Raw genomic sequence first — 16,505 nt, 5'->3', positions numbered from 1 at the left:
ATAGCTACATGTAATATTAAAAGTGTACAAGCCTCTGGAGTTTAAAATGGCTACCGTATAGCCACCAGAGAGCCTTTGCCGTTGCTACATCCCGCTCGGGCATGGCATGCATGGAATGCTGCACAGGAATGCGGAGTGGTTGAGAAGCGATTGGATTTACTATCCCTCCAGCCCCAAAGGTGCCAAATGCAACAAAGGCCTCGCAGAGTCACCCCCACTTAGCACATTACTTTCCCTCCTTCTGTGATGAGATCTCCTGTCCTTGATTGAGGAGCTAATCAAATGACATTCATGAGTATAGACAGTTGTTCCTGGCACAATGCATTCCATCCCTAAAAGTACTTAACCTAGCTCTGGTGGACTTCATCAGAAAACTGTCTTTTTTGTGCAGTGCTAGAACAAGTTTTGCATCTGCATTCACACACCCTGGCAGCTATCCATCAAGGCAATCAAGTCTTTTGTTAAACCCAGGAACTAGCTGTTGGAGCCTTTGTTCAGCGGCTAGGTGGGCTCTTCCACCTCAGGGCACATCTTACCTATAAAGGTAGAGCTCTGGCCCCATTCAAATCGTGCAAGCTTTCTGGCTTCTCCCTTAGGGTCACTTCCCTAAGCCTCTTGCTCTCTTGGCCAAGGATGCTGGTGTTCTAAGCTACTCTCTTCCTCCATGGACTGGACCCCTTCTCTAGGATAGATAGATATTTTTACTCCCTCTCTCTATTCCCAATTTCTGGCTATGTTTCCTAGGACTCTCTCTCTCTGTGTAATTATTTTCCCTAGTAATTTGTGTGTATGTGCATGAAGTTCTTGTGTTCAATAAAAGTTATTGTTTGATATTAAGCACCAGACTCGCTGTTCTATTGTTGGAAGGAACCTGGTATACAAAGGTGACAGATCCCAGTTACCGCCTCTCGTATAGCTGTCTTCCTTGCTTGCTAATTCCTCCATAAATAATATTTTTGCAAGGAGACCACTTCAGGTAACAGAAAGAGGGGAAGAGGGAAGAATTAAAAGGAGGGGAGAGGGTGTGGCTGGTTAGATGAGAGTAGCCAATCACAATGCAGTGGGCTGGCAGGGGGCTGAAGGGGGCAGGAAGAGGGTGGAATACCAAAAATGGAATAAAGACTATGCACGGGGAAACAGCCAACTGCAAAGCAGATTTTTTTTTAAAAAAAAGTTGGGATATAAGTGCTCCGAGGAAAGCTGATGAAAAGCTGCATAGGGGCCAGGGTGTAACGAAATGGTTACCAAGGGTGAGATGAGTGCTGGTTGCAGTTGATCTGTCTTAAGAAAAAGGGAATGTTCCCCATGAGGTTTGATGGGCTGTGGGGCCAGGGAGGGGCCTGCAGGAGTCTTGGTGTGGGATGCCCTTCTTCCTGGACTACAACTCCCAGCTTCCCCGGGCCAAGAAAATGCGGGAAAAATAAAGGGTGGAGCAGCCTTCACAGAAATACCCAGCCGATCCTGAGGGGGAGTCAGTCACCTTCTTGGATGAAGAAGGAGAGGCTCCTGTTGCTGGGTGAAACCCGGCTGCCTAGGCCCAAAATGTGGAGGGCCTGGGAGGCAGCGGAAAGGAAGGGGGAACCTTCCCTGAGACCACCACCCCTTAAGGTAGAGTAGGGAACAGTGTGGTAGGGAAGGCAGACGGCGGTTCTCTTCAGTTTGATTTTCTGCCCTAGGGGTTCGGAAAAGGGGGGTCTACCCCTATGTGTTGTGCCTTTACCTGCTTTGTGTGCAAGTGCTCTGTATATAGTTATTAAATTACACTTTTTGAATATAAGGAACCTTGTGGTGCTCTGACTACATAACCTCCCCCACTTGGCATACTACAAGAAGGGAGGGAGCCCGGGAGAAACTGATACAGCTATACCTTGGTGGGTTGCCAGTTCTCCAGGGCCCAACCAAAGATTGGGTAATTCATTTCCCAGTAAGGAAATTCAGCCAGAGGGGTCTCACTGCCCCTCAGTCAGGCAGTGTACAAATCAGTGAGTGGTGGCAGCAACGAAGAGTGTGAGCCACGCCCACCAGGGACGGTGGGAGGCGGATAGCGGGGCTTGCAGGCCATTGACGGCAGCTCAGTTGCCCGGACTGAGAGCCAACGCCCGTTCCGCCACATAAGTGCTCCCAGGAAAGCTGATGAAAAGCTGCATAGGGGCCAGGGTGACTACTCGTGGCGGCAAATCTGGTGCAGATGGTTGCGGGGGGAAATGCTGCAATACGGGAACTGAACCGGTGAAATAGACTTGTGAAGACTTGCCATGAGCCTCAAAAGTGGCTTACCAGTGTAAGTCAATACAATCAGCAGCTGGGACATTCAATGAACACTGCAATAGGGTATGCAAATGCAAATTGGCAGAGATTTGAAAACAATCAGATGACACATTGCAATGATGCTGAAATGGAGTATAAGCAACTAAACCAGACGTATTAAACAACACAGAAACTACCCAGGAAGAACAGACAGCAACAGACAGTATACAGTAGTATACATTACAGGCCCTATCCATTTACCAGTGCATCTCTTTGAAACCACTTCCTCACAGAACAGCCCTCCAACCCTTTTCTTTTTTCCACATTTTAACAGCCTCTTTCATCATCATAGAATGATACCATAGCTCAGTTTGTGTATAAGGAGACTGGCAGAGCTGTCGTAAGTAAAGTTATGCCCTCATTGTTGTTGGTGTTGTTACTATGACGATGACAATGATGACTACTACTACTACTACTACTAATATAATAATAATAGAATTTATAGTCTGCTGTCCCCGCAAGCAGGCTCAGAGCGGACTTCTAAGCCAAGCACCGCAAAATTGTGGTTTGTATACTAATTTTTCACTGGCTCTCGCTTCCATTTAACTTCGTCTGTATTGCAGACATGTATTGTCTTTGTCACGACTTCTCTGTTCCAAAGAAAACAGTTCTGAAAGAACTCCTGTGACCCCCAAATAAGGCCATCTATATTGGAAAGCAAAGCATTCTTCAATGAACTGGGAAGAAAAGAAAAATTAGATTGCCCTCTAGTGGCAGCATAAAGCAGGATGAGAACAAATGTGCCAAGGTACACGTAGCATAGAGATTTGTGAATGGTCTCTCTTTAAAAAAGCAAAACTACACACAGCTGGTGGGGAGGGGCTGCAAATTTGAATGGAAAAGTGACTTAAGAGCTAGGATGTTTTAAACCCTTATTGTCATGCTGTTTCTTGATGGAAATGATCCCTGTCAAGCTACAATTTGCTCTGCGGGTATGGGGGAAAGAAGAGAAACACAGACTGGTTACAGATCTCCTGGAGTAATGTGTACTTTGACCCTCAAATAGGCAATTTCTGCAAAGGTTGCTCATCCTTGTCCTCAGAGCAAGCTAAACCAGAGAGGAAGATTAGGTAACCCACTGGGTGCCAAAATCCCAGGGGCACCGGACTCAGCTTTGTAAATAAAGAGGCAGCCTGCAATTTGGAGAAGGCACATAGAAGCAGAGTCAGTTTAGCAGATGTCCCTGCATTCAAGGAGAGACCTTCTCATCTCTCCTGGCCATCCAGGGAAAGCAGTAAAGAAAGCGTAGTCATTACAAGTGAAAAATGAGAAAATGGTGTCCTGCCCAATTCTTCATCATCAAACGTGTTATTGCTAGTACACTGCTTGGCATAAGACCCTGCCTTTCATTCAGAGTGATAGCACCCCATTCCCATTGGCCATTAAAAAAAAAATCCCTGAAATATCATAAAGTGGCATTGTATGTTAATGTGCAAATACAAGAAGTATGACAGTGTTGCATTTCCTGTATTTCTACCTATTGTTACTAGAAACAAAGATGGCCAAAAGGCGTGTGATGAAGCTTAAAGAAAAACATTGTTTGAATTGAGATTTACAATTCAGATTTCTCTGTGTGCATTCAGTGTGTACTTCTTAATCTGTTCGCCCTTCTATTGAGTGATGTCCTCAGGATACTTATGCATACTTTGAGAGTAGGGATCCCAGACCTCCAGTGGGGGCGGAGTATCTTCCGCCCCCGTTCCCCACACCCCGCCCCCACTTACCTGAGCAGCGGGGGGGGCACGCACCTTCCTTGTGCGCTCCCCCCGCCACGTGGTGTGCTCCCGTGCACCACAGCTGCCGGGAACGGGCACGTTTTGGCCTGGATTGGGGCCGCCGCGGAGCACAGGAACTTTCCTGCGCTCCGCAGCGCCTCAAAACTGGGCCCGATCCACGGCAGAATGGCCCATTTCAGATGCATTCTGCAGCACCTGGCTGTGCGATGACATCACCCCGAAGTGACGTCATCGTGCCTGTGGGAAGGGGCGCATGTGCAGAGTGCGCACGCACCCCCCTCTCCCAAAAGGTAAGTGCCAGGCCCCTGTCCCCCCCCCCCCCGCCGCTGGGAGATTGAGGGGGCCTGGCAAACCTATTTGAGAGTCGGGAGTGGGAACAAAGGATGCAAAAACAAATTATTCAAAAAGGTTTTTACTCAGATAGGAGGGCTGTATTGTAGGGAGGGGATCTCAAATGATCTGTTAAGTTAGGCTTGAACCATAGACCTCACCACTATGTTGTATTGGATTCCTACTAATGCTATGTCTTTGTGAATTTTTATCTATGCAGAAAATCAACCTAGGAGCTGGGAGAAGCATTTCTATCTATGGCATTGTTTATGGAAATGCTCCTGATATTGACTGTACTAGTCTCACACTGTGTAATCCGCCTTGAGTCTCAGTGAGAAAGGTGGGCTATAAATGACATAAATAAATAAATAACACCACCTCTGGTTTAAGTAAAGAAATTATGCCATTGCACCAGGATGCTGCTTTAGGATTCCTAGAGTGTATCCTAGGGGAATCCTAGAGTGTCACCCTGGTGTGATGATGTCACTTCCGGATATATATTTTTTGCCATACATGATGCATGATGTCAAGGACCCCCCCTTAATTTTTCCCTAAGCAGTAGTGGGTAATGGGGGACCCAGCTGGAAGGTCTAGTGGATGAAGCCTCCCCCCATGTAATTTTTTTTCCAGTTTCAGCGGATTAACATCATGACACCATGACATCAAGAATATTGTCCAATGATTGAAATAGTTTAATAGTGTATACATGGAAAAGTCAGGGATTTTTTTTACTTAAAAAAAAGCAACTACAGCAAACAATTCAGAAGTTAATAATCAGAACGGAAAGAATGAAAGGTACAATGATCTGGACATGTGGAATAAGCAGCTACCGTATGGAGTCAAAGCGGCTCAACCCTTCAACTGCGACCATCAAGGCAACTCAGTCAGGAGCTGATCTCGTGTCTGACTGTGCAAATGAAGAAAGCTGAGCTAGCTTGCTGGTTGTATTCATCTTCACATCTGCAGAATGCCTAGCAATTTCCTCTCAGGAGAACCGCACAAGTCTGAATTTCCAGACCTGACCTTACCCATCAGCAGTACCTTTCCCCAGGGCTTTTTTTCAGCTGGAGCGCGGTGGAACGGAGTTCCGGAACCTCTTGAAAATGGTCACATGGCTGGTGGCCCTGCCCCCTGATCTCCAGACAGAGGGGAGTTTAGATTGCCCTTCGGAGGGCAATCTAAACTCCCCTCTGTCTGGAGATCAGGGGGTGGGGCCACCAGCCATGTGACCATTTTCTCCGAGGGCAACCCACTGAGTTCCACCACCTCTTTTCCCAGAAAAAAAGCCCTGCTTTTCCCCCTGACCTTATCTAGGGCTGCCAACTCCAGCTTGGGAAATCCGTGGAGGTTTGGAGGTAGTGTATGGGAGAGAGGAGTCTGGGGAAGAGAGGGAGCTCCGCAGCAACGGGATACCATGGGGGTCTTCCTTCTGAAGCTGGCAAGGTGCTGTTTCCTCCAGGGGTAACAGATCCTGTATTTTTTTGCATGTTTTTTGCCTTCCAAAATTGTTCATAGCTAAAATGTTGACCAAAGGGATGTCGACTCCTCTTTCATCCTGCACATATGGAGATCAGTTGTAATTCCCAGCAGAACTCCAGGCCCTTCCTGGAGGTTGGTAATGGTCACTGTAACCTTATCATTAGGGTGAAGAAGGTCTGGGTCCAAGCATGAAGCAGGGGTGCCTGGCTGCTGTCTTTCTTCTCTGTCCTTTCACGAATGGCAGTTGAAAGAAGGGCACCTCTAAGCTGGAGTTTGAATCTAAACTTGATGTATTGGTGCCTGGATTCTGCCTCTGCTCCAGTCTCAACAATAGCTGGAGGTAATGGGAGAGCGGGCTACATGATGGCATTATTCAATTAAGCGCCGAAGTGTCTTTGTTCACTTCAAACATGAATGTCATGCATGGATACAGGAAGTGTGACTTAATTCCACATCCTGGATTTTTGCATGTTTTTGCTGTCCAAAGCTGTTCATAACCAAAACGTTAACCATTATCTCTTGCCAAAGGGATGCTGACTCCTCTTTCTTTCATCCTGCACATCTGTAGCTGGGAATACTGACCTTGAATATCTAACAACAGAATCTGTTGTGATGTGCTGCTTCATGGCAGCAGTTTTGCAGTAGTTCTGCAGGGCATGGGTTCTGCAAGAGATCTACTTAAGAGTCTCTCGCTACATGAGACATTTGACACATGAAGAACATGTGTCAGGAGACGCAATGTTAGCTGGGAAGGGTAGTTTAGGAAGACAGAGGTGGCGGCAGGGCAAAGGCTTTGCTATGCAGTGGAGCTGTATGAAGGGGCTGTGAAATGCCAGAAGGAAAACTTCAGCCCATTAGAACTTCTCCAGGTCCAAGCCGGGCTCTGGAAGGCAGCTCCAGCCCATTTCCATTCCTCGCTGCCCTCTGGTTGCAATCCCACACAGTTTTAGACTTGAGAAGTGAAACTGACAGAGCCTCGGGAGAGATGCGAAGATGAAATTCACAAACCCTCTGAGGAGTGATCTCTGCCAGTTCTGTCTTTTAAAACTACGCTTCCTGGCTAACATTGCTTCTCTCTACACTTGATGAACGCCCGCTGAGGTATCTCATGTAGAGAGGCTCTTGGGCAGTCAGTCGCTAGCTGCTGTTTTATCTCAAAGATCCAGGAATAAGCTAGACCCAAAGACAAAGCTGGAGATAAATATTCAATTATAGATTCTAACTTTTTTGCCCTGGATCAGCCAAACAGTTTAGTTCAGCACAGAAGTGTCTGTTTGTGCCATTTCCATAACCCAATAGAATCCTGCTTTTATTTATTCATTTTTCCTGAGATATGCCTGGATTATACCCATTTGCGAAGACTCAATGAATACATTTTCTTACACTCTGAAAAAATGTGGGCTCTTGCCAGGATTATTACTGGTGTAGCAGGGAATGAATGAGAAAGGCTATGTGGATATTCTCAAGTACCTTACAGATGCTACCAAGATAGGCAGACTTTGGATGGATGTTTGTAGCTAGATTATGTTGGCAAAGTCTCAGCAAAGAAGAAATAAATGCAACAAGCCAGCATTTCTCAAGAGTCCTGCCCTGTGTTATATTGAGCAACATACAATTAAAACATTCAGAGCATTCCCTGGAAATGACGCCAACGACGGAGGAGCTGAAAAACATGCAGTATTTTATTGAACAGCACAGGGTGGTTACACAAAATTGGCTGGAGCCACCAAGCTACAAGCCAGCCAGCGTTCATTCATCCCCTTCCCCTGATAAAAGCGCCCAGATGAATGGGGATTCTCAGCTCTATGGGCTCTGAAACCCCTTCAGATGTCAAACTGCTGCTTCAGCAAATGCTGGGCTTGGCATTCGCGGGCCTTGCAGAGCTGAGCAGGTGGTCGCACAATTACAGCTCTTCTTCCCTGATGTCCCAGTCATGCAGCTTTCTAACACCAGGGTTAGGCACATGTCTGTAGCGATCAGAGTCTCTGGATGCCAAAACCCAAGCAGTCTCACCCTTTATAAGGACCAAACCCCTGCATTCAATGGGAACGCTTTAAACAAATAGGGCCAATGGGAACAGAGTTGAGTTCGGATAATAAAGAGCTCCTCTGTGCCCCACAAGCCACAAGTTTAAACTCCAGATGAAACTTAACTCTTAAACTGCAAACAGGTGGGTATTTTGTGGCACATTCCTCATATGCCATTTTGACTATCTTTGCAGCAGATTTTTAAAAAAAAATCTGAAAGAAAGAAACCTACAGAAGCAAAACGATGCAAAAAAAGCCATTGATCATCTTGACTTAATCTGTCTTGAGTCTCAGTGAGAAAGGCGGATGATAAATAATGTAAATAACATAAACGAACAAACAAATTATTTCAGTGCTGGTTAGACAAGACATTCTTTTACTTGCTTGCAACTTGCTCTGACTATTAGATTACCTGGTAGCTTTAAATTTAGTCCAGCCGGTTGGTTTATTTGTAAAAGACGTATAAATTGTCCTTTCGAGCATCATGCACCTTCCTGGATTCCTGTGATTGGGTCCATGCTTCTAGCTAGCTGTGGGCTAAAGGACCGGACTAAAGCCACAGTGCTGTATGCTGCCTGTCCAGAGAGCTGCTCAAAAAGCTGCATGGAGTAAAAACGATACAATAAGAATGAGCAACAACAACAACAACATTCGATTTATATACCATCCTTCAGGACAACTTAATGCCACACTCAGAGCGGATTACAAAGTATGTTGTTATTATCCCCACAATAATCACCCTGTGAAGTGGGTGGGGCTGAGAGAGCTCTAAGAGAGCTGTGACTGACCCAAGGTCACCCAGTTGGCTTCAAGCAAAGGAGTGGGGAATTAAATCCAATTCTTCAGATTAGAGTCCTGCCGCTCTTAACTACTACACCAAACTGGCTCCCACTACACCAACGACAAAGCAATACAATATCACCATGCTAGGATTGTAATGACAGCATAAGAATGCTCAATAAAAAACAAATCATAAAAACTACATAAAACAAACACTAAGCACTTTAAAACAATATTAATAAAATAGTCCTCAGGCCATAAAAACAGATTTCAAAGCCCAGGTAGATAGAAATGTTTTGTGTGGGCACCCAAAAGACCGTAAAGTAGGAGCTGGGGAGCCTCAGGGCAACAGCATTCCAAAGATTAGATGCCACCACTGAAAAGGCTCTGTCACTGTTTGCCACTGGCCTCACTTCTGTAGCCAGGGGCACAGACAGCCATGAAGAGGATCATAAGATCTTTTGCCCACTATGCTATACCAGCTCACTTGTAGATTGATGGCAAAGGCCAGGTTTCTGTCTCAGCAAACGTTGCCTCACCTTTCTTCCCCCTTGCTTTCTTGCACCATTGGGACTATTGCCTCTGATCGCGGCTTCATTGGCATACTTGCCTCATGCCCTTGTCTTTCCCTCTTCTTCCATGTAGTCAGGGCTCATTTCGAGGGGGAACGCGCAGGAACACAGTCAGGTGTCACATGTCAGGTGGCCCCGCCCACCTGACTCACAGCCATTTTGGGCCTGTTTCAGCCTGGATTGGGGCTGAAATGGCCCAGATTGGGCCTCTGATGGGTGGTGGATCACTCTCCCACTCAGCAGAGGCCCGATCCTGACCATTTTGGCTCCCTTTTTGCCATTTTGGGCCCAATTTCAGCCCTGAATGGCCAGAATTGGGTCCAAAACAGCCAGGATAGGTGGTGTCAGGAGTGTGTTGGTGATGGCAAGGGGTGTGGCATATGCTAATGAGTTATGCTAATGTGTTATGCTAATGAGTTCCTCCAGCTCTTTTTCTCCTAAATGACCCCTGCATGTAGTCATATTTTACTGTAGCTCCTTTCTGTGCCAATTTTATTTAGCGAAAAAGAAGTGCCTTTGTGACCTCAGTCCCCATTAGACCAATCCTCACCACTGCCTTATGGCCAAACTACATGTTCCATGTGTAATGTGCTGTGTACAGTCAGATATCAGGAGGGGAAGGCACTTGTTTTCTGAATACGTGGGTCACTCGTTCAGATTGGGACCATGGTGTGGGGAAAGAAGGGGCTTCTTCCCCTCTGTGCCATTTTCCCAAACTGAAACAGCCCTGTGGGATCTTTAATTGCCTTGCCATGGGACAGTAGTCAGTGTACCTGCAAGCCCCATAATGGGGCAAATAACGGAGGCCATTTTGTCTTGAGGAAATAGTGAGGAGAGAAGATTGAAGCCCATTATCCTTCTATGCCACAGTTCTGAGCCAAATGACCATGGTATGTTTGGGAACTTTATTTCCCGCATGTCACATTTGGCTGTGATATGACCTGAGTCAAATGGGGGGAACTCCAGACCTGACTCATGTCAAACATCCTGTCTAGTCCAGCCCAAGCAATAAGATAGCAAGTGCTATACGGACATCTGGATCAGCTCCAAAGCCTCCTGGGTCATATCATCACCTGATTTATGAGGGGCAGTGTATTTCATGCCTTTTCTCTTTAGCCTGTGGCTTGCCTCAAGAACTGCTTGTGTGTACACACACCCCAATAACAAGACTAAAATCTGGGAGCCCTTTAAAGGCAAATATCATACTCTACTTTCATGTTAGGCCTTTGTCAATTTTTCAATATTGTTTTCACCAGTGCTTTAAAAGGTGCTGGTACTCATACATAAGATTACTCTGATTTCCACTCCTATCTCCATTAAGATTTGAGAGAGCCCCCCCAAAGGTGCTGGTACTCAGTATTGGTGAGTACCACCATATATAACACCCTCCCATGGTTTTCACACATGACCGAAAAAAATGTCATTTCTTGCATCTGAAACACAAAACTCCAAGCAGTGGTGGCAGGAAATTTGAAAAACTCATTCGTCTCACAAGAGTGATGATGTCATTTCCAGGGAAAATCCAGAAGCTCTGGTGGTGCAGTGATTCCTAGAGCTACTGCCATCTCTTCTGGGTTTCCTCAGGAAGTGACGTGATCATGCTCATGATGTTCACATCCCACCATTTCTCCGCCCTCAACCCTCCCACTAGTTGTCAGGCTTGGCTGGTAACCTTAAGAGACGATAACATACCCCCTCCCGGGTTCATATGTCTCCCCTTTTCTGTCTTGCATATGTCAGGTTCAGGTTTTATGTATAACCAAAGAGACTCCATTTTAATTCTTTTAGTATTCTGAGTGCTTCTTTCACAGGTGCCAAGACGCTCCCTCGCAGTTATCTCACAAAAGGAGAATGTTTTGGCTTCAGCTTTTCCAGCCTTGGGAAACTTTCACTTTCTCAGCTTCAAGCGGCTTGGGGGGGGGGAGGCTGGGCCTGCTGGGGTTTGATACTCTGTACCTTGTTCTTTGCCTATCATTCGTAACAATACACGTGTACCAGCTCAGATATTGCATCTGGGCCAGTGGACTATAATGATTGCCTTTTTCAGTAAATCTTTTGAAAACAACGGACTCTTGTCTGATTGCAGAAGGTAGTCTGGATTACAACTATTATTTAGCCACAGATCTGACAGCATAAACAGCCCTATATGTGGAAAACTAGCAGACAAGAGGCTCCAGTGTATGCGTTATGGGTGTATGCGTTATTACAAGATCTGTGTTCTCTGCCATGAATTCAGCCGGTGTGGTCCAGATCAGTGTTGTAAGCGACTCTCCCTGCAGAGGGTCAGTTTCTTCCTTCCCTAGAGATGAAGCTGGCACAGAAACAGTTCCCGTCAAAAGATGACAAATGAGATCCTTGTGGTGTCAGAGTTAATTCTGAGTACGGTTGAACCCACGTTCAGGGCCTTGAGTTGTTGGCTACAGTTAGCTCTCTCAGCGGCTGCCCTGAGCATGTGGCTGTAAGCCCCTGCCTGTCACTCACCGTTTCTCATTTCTCCAAAGCTCAGTTCCATGCTGAAGCTCTCTCCTTTGCTTCGCTTCTCCAGTTTGCTAATTCAAATGTGTTTTCTCTGGTTGGGTTTGTGGACCTTTCTTTTAGAATCCTGCAAGGGAAGGGGGAAGGTTGAAATGAAATGAGTTTAAGGAATTTAGCCATCTGCATCTCCTACCCCACATGGCAGGGCAAAGTCTCACAGGGGATGTGCCATTTGAACTTTCCAAACCAAGATCCAGCCCAATCCATAGTCATTCTTCAAGATGGCAAATGCTCCAGATCTTGGTTGCTGTGACACTGAGAGATCTCTGTCTTTTGGTGCTACACCTCTGAAGATGCCAGCCACAGCTGCTGGCGAAACGTCAGGAACTACAATGCCAAGACCACGGCAATACAGCCCGGAAAACCCACAACAACCATCGTTCTCCGGCCGTGAAAGCCTTCGACGCTCCAGATCTTCTTCACCACAGATTTCTCATACATCTACTTTGTAGGCTTGCCAAGTGCCTGCTTATGGCGAGCAATCTCCCAGCAATCCCTGCCTGTGCCTGCCACTCCTCAGCTGATTGGCATGAGGAAGAGGCAGGCCAGCAAAATGGGGGTGCACGCAGTCGTCAACTCTGGCTGATGATGTCACTTCTGGCCTGACCAGGAAGTGGCAGTGTCGCACCCGGGCTGGTTCTTTCTCAGCCAGAAACATAGACCAGGTTTTGGCATGTGGGTCGCTGTTAAAAGTTGCTGCCTCTTGCACTGATTTTTATGATTTTAATGTAACTAATATATTTAATGGATTTTAATGTGATTTTTGATTGTTGTCACTCGCTCTGAGGCCGCTTGCGAGAGCGGGTTATTAAATTGAAAGAAAGAAAGAAAGAAAGAAAGAAAGAAAGAAAGAAAGAAAGAAAGAAAGAAAGAAAGAAAGAAAGAAAGAAAGAAAGAAAGAAAGAAAGAAAGAAAAAGAAATTTCAGCCAAAAATGCTATGCTTTTGGCTGATTGCTAAAGAATCAGCCCCAGTATGATGCTATCACTTCCAGGTCACACCAGAAGTGATGTCATCAGCTGGGACTGATGATTGTGAGTGCATCCCCAGTAAATTCCTGCCACCCTCAGCCTCGAGTTGCCAGGAGGGTTCTGGCAACCCTATTTATTTGGCCCTGCACTTCATTGGGAGAGGAAGCACATAGTGAATGTGTCTGCATTGTATATATTGGCTTGGGTTCTGGACTAACATTTCTGCATGCACAAGGACTTCCACCCACAGTGCACACTTCTTCCTCTAGCAACAGCCCAAATTACCCCCACCCCAGTTCTGTTCCTGCAGGGGGGGCCCTCTAGATTTCCAACTACAAATTACAAAGTCTTCATTTTGTGGGGGGACATGTTCTGTGGGAGTTTTGTACTTCCTAGATGCACACCAGCTCTTTTCTGTTTGCAACCACAGCATGTTGTAGCCGGGTAAGCAACTTGGTTTTTACAATAGAGCCGATTGAGGCTTCACTGGGCAGTTTGAGGATGCGAAAACAGCAGTGTGTGTGTGTGATGGAGGCAAGAGCCGCTTCTCCCTGCATGCTGTGGTCTCAAAGAGAAGAGTCAGTGTGCATCTGGGAGGCACATAACTCCTGTCACATGTGTGATGCAAAATCCTTGTGTCGTTCTCCAAGAAACGTGAAGACTTTGTAAGGTATAGATGGACCACGAGGCCTGAGCCATGGGACTCCAGAAATGCTTGGTGGAGTGTTGAGGCCCGGTCCTGCTTGTTTCTCATATGAGATATAGGGCCCCTCCCCCTTCTCTCTGAATTATCCCCAGCACTCTTTTTGCATTTGCTGCTATATAAAGTACCACATCCCTAATAACTGTATCTAAGGGCTGCCTGATCGCTTATAAAATCCAGATACTAGCAGCCTCCCTAGTTCCATGTAGGAACAAACTTGAAAACAGTGTCGCGGTCGTGAGGTGTGATGATTTCATAGGCAGCTCTTTGCTAAAAAGCTGTGATCGGGTTGCAGCGTCTCAGTGTGTATGCAATCCCGCATCTGTGTAATCATTAGCTTTTCATAATGTGAAGTGGCCAGTTTAGTGCACTCTTGGTGTCCCACATTTAGCTCTCCACCAACTTCATCTTTTCTTCAGTATGGTGTTCTCCCCCCCCTGCCAGTTTCAGGCTAATTTTGGTGCTGTCAGTTCTCAGTAGCTTCAAAGAGACAGGCACTGGCAGGGCACAGAGGAGATTAAATAAACACTTTGCTTTATTTGGCAGGTGTGCAGGTTTCTAGCTGTCAGAGTTCAGATTTGTTCCTCTTAGCCCATCACGATAGCTCCGATGACCGTCCTACTTCTGGCCAGCTTACTGAGCTAACAGGTTCCCACCACTTTCCTAATTATACCGTTCACAATGTCCTAGCATTCTCCTCAGGTTCCTGCTGGCAAAAAAGGAGGTTGGTTTGAGATTCCTCTTGCTGGATTCTAACTTTCAAGCTTAAAAGAAAATCTTGCTCCCTGTCAAACAGTGCTTCAATTTTGCCCTCAGGGATCCAAGTGACATTTAGCTGCTTCAGACACTCAAGAATACAGCTGGATTGGATGTCACAGAGAGAGATGAGGGACAGAGAGAAGCTTCTAGAACAGTCTGACAGGAAAAAAAGCTAAGCATGTAGAGTGACAGGATGTGAGTAGATCAAACATCAGTAAGTGAGGATCCCAAAATCTTCCTACTGCCTGGAAATCTTAACATCCAGCTGTGGATTTTAAACCCTTCTTTGTAACTGGGGATGTCACAGCACATCCTAACTAGCCTTCAAAGTCAGAGGAAAGTATAAAGATCCCATTTTATCCTCCGAACAAATCCAGAGGCAGGGCAGTCTCACTCAATGAGATTCGCAGCTGGCTGGAATTCCTCCGGTCCAAGTGCCACTTTCCATTTGCTACACCGTAATTCAATTTTATTCAGTTTTAGCAGTCAAAAAGTCAAGCGCCATGGTCTAACATCTGGGTTGCTGAAGAGGGGGAAAAATAAGCTTCCATTTATCCCTCATGTGATGTTGCTTAGAACCTGTCTGCTTCATTATTTATTTAGCTAGTTATACCCTACTTTTCTCCTCAACGGGGACCCAAAGCAGCTTACATCAGTCTCCTTTCTGCCATTTTAGACTTACAATGGCCCTATGAGGTAGAACAGAATGATTTGAGTCGTGGCCCCTTAGAAACCAACAAGATTTTCAGAGTATGAACTTTTGAGAGACAGAACACCCTTCTTCAGGTACCTGTCTCTCCCCCAGTCCCCCCCCCCCGCCACAGCTCCTGGGATCACTAACAAAGGATGGGTGGGCACTGTAGGGGCTTGCCCATCAATAGCAGGCAAATGGCATTCCTAAAGACAAGAGTTGTGGCACTTTGCCCTTTTAGATGTTCAAGATCCTACCAGATGGACACCAAACTTATGAATACCTGGAAGTGTGTGCATGAAAAATATTACCTTTGGTTAGGCTCTGAAGTTTACGGATGAGTGGAATTTGGAACCTTTCTCTGCCAGGTTCTAATGTGACATATTTCAATCATTATTCACACAGGCCCAGTCTACTTTTTTGTGGTGTGTACAACCCGCCACTCTTTCCCATTCTGTATTTCTTCCCCAAGATCGAGACTTGGAAGAGCAGCTGTGAGGGAGCTAGAAAAGATCCTTAAAGATAAAGATGTCTCTTTGGTGACCAAGATAATCCAAACTATGGTATTCTCCATTACTATGTACGGATGTGAAAGTTGGACGGTGAAAAAAGCTGACAGGAAGAAAATTGGTTTATTTGAAATATGGTGCTGGAGGAGAGTTTTGTGGATACCATGGATAACCCAAAAGACAAATAAGTGGTTACTAGATGCAATCAAGCCTGAATTCTCCCTAGAAGCTAAAATGACAAAACTGAGGCTATTGTACTTTGGTCAAATCATGAGAAGACAAGATTCTCTGGAAAAGTCAATAGTGCTAGGAAAAGTGGAAGGCAGCAGGAAAAGAGGAAGACCCAAAATGAGATGGCTTGACTCAATAAAAGAAGCCATGTCCTCCAGTTTGCAAGAGCTGAGCAAGTCTGTTAATGATAGGACGTTTTGGAGCTATCTCATTCACAGGATCACCATAGGTCGGAGATGACTTAATGGCACATAGCGCGCACACACACATTTCTTCTCCAACTTTTTCTCTTGCAGACATCTTTTACACTCTGTCATGACTTCTCAAGAATCCAGGGAATTGTAGTTTGAAGGTGCTGTAAACTTTTCTTTGAAGGTTACTCACAAAAACCTGCCATTTTTCTTTGGGGCATGAAAATAATCCTTGTGTCAATGTCCTATGAATACCCCACTAAAAGTGAATTGCAAAATCATGGCAAGTCCAGATTAAATAGTTGGCGTGGAAGCAACAATTTATAATTGGAAAAATTATAGCAATTTAGCCTTTTCACAAAATCCACAAGGGGGAGCTAAAAGCAAATTAAATGTTTGCTATGGCTTTTTCAGCAAGCCTGCAAGCTGAAACATCTTACATTTCTAAATATTATTTCTATAAGTTGTATAGAAACATTTAAGTAAGAGAAGTTATGACTTAGGCCTCAATCTTGGGCCACTTTTATAAGAGCCAACTCTTCTACTTACAAATGGGTGCCCTATATCTGGAAATCAAAGCAAGGCAAAGGTTCAGCTTCAGGTTCTAAGATGGGAGGGCTTACTTAGGTTCTAAGATGGGGGTGTTATTGTCAGATGCCAAAAATTAGGGATCTCAACCTCCAGG

Source organism: Eublepharis macularius, chromosome 2 (assembly GCF_028583425.1).
Source record: "Eublepharis macularius isolate TG4126 chromosome 2, MPM_Emac_v1.0, whole genome shotgun sequence".
NCBI lineage: Eukaryota > Metazoa > Chordata > Lepidosauria > Squamata > Eublepharidae > Eublepharis > Eublepharis macularius.
Note: the sequence above shows the minus strand (reverse complement) of the source record.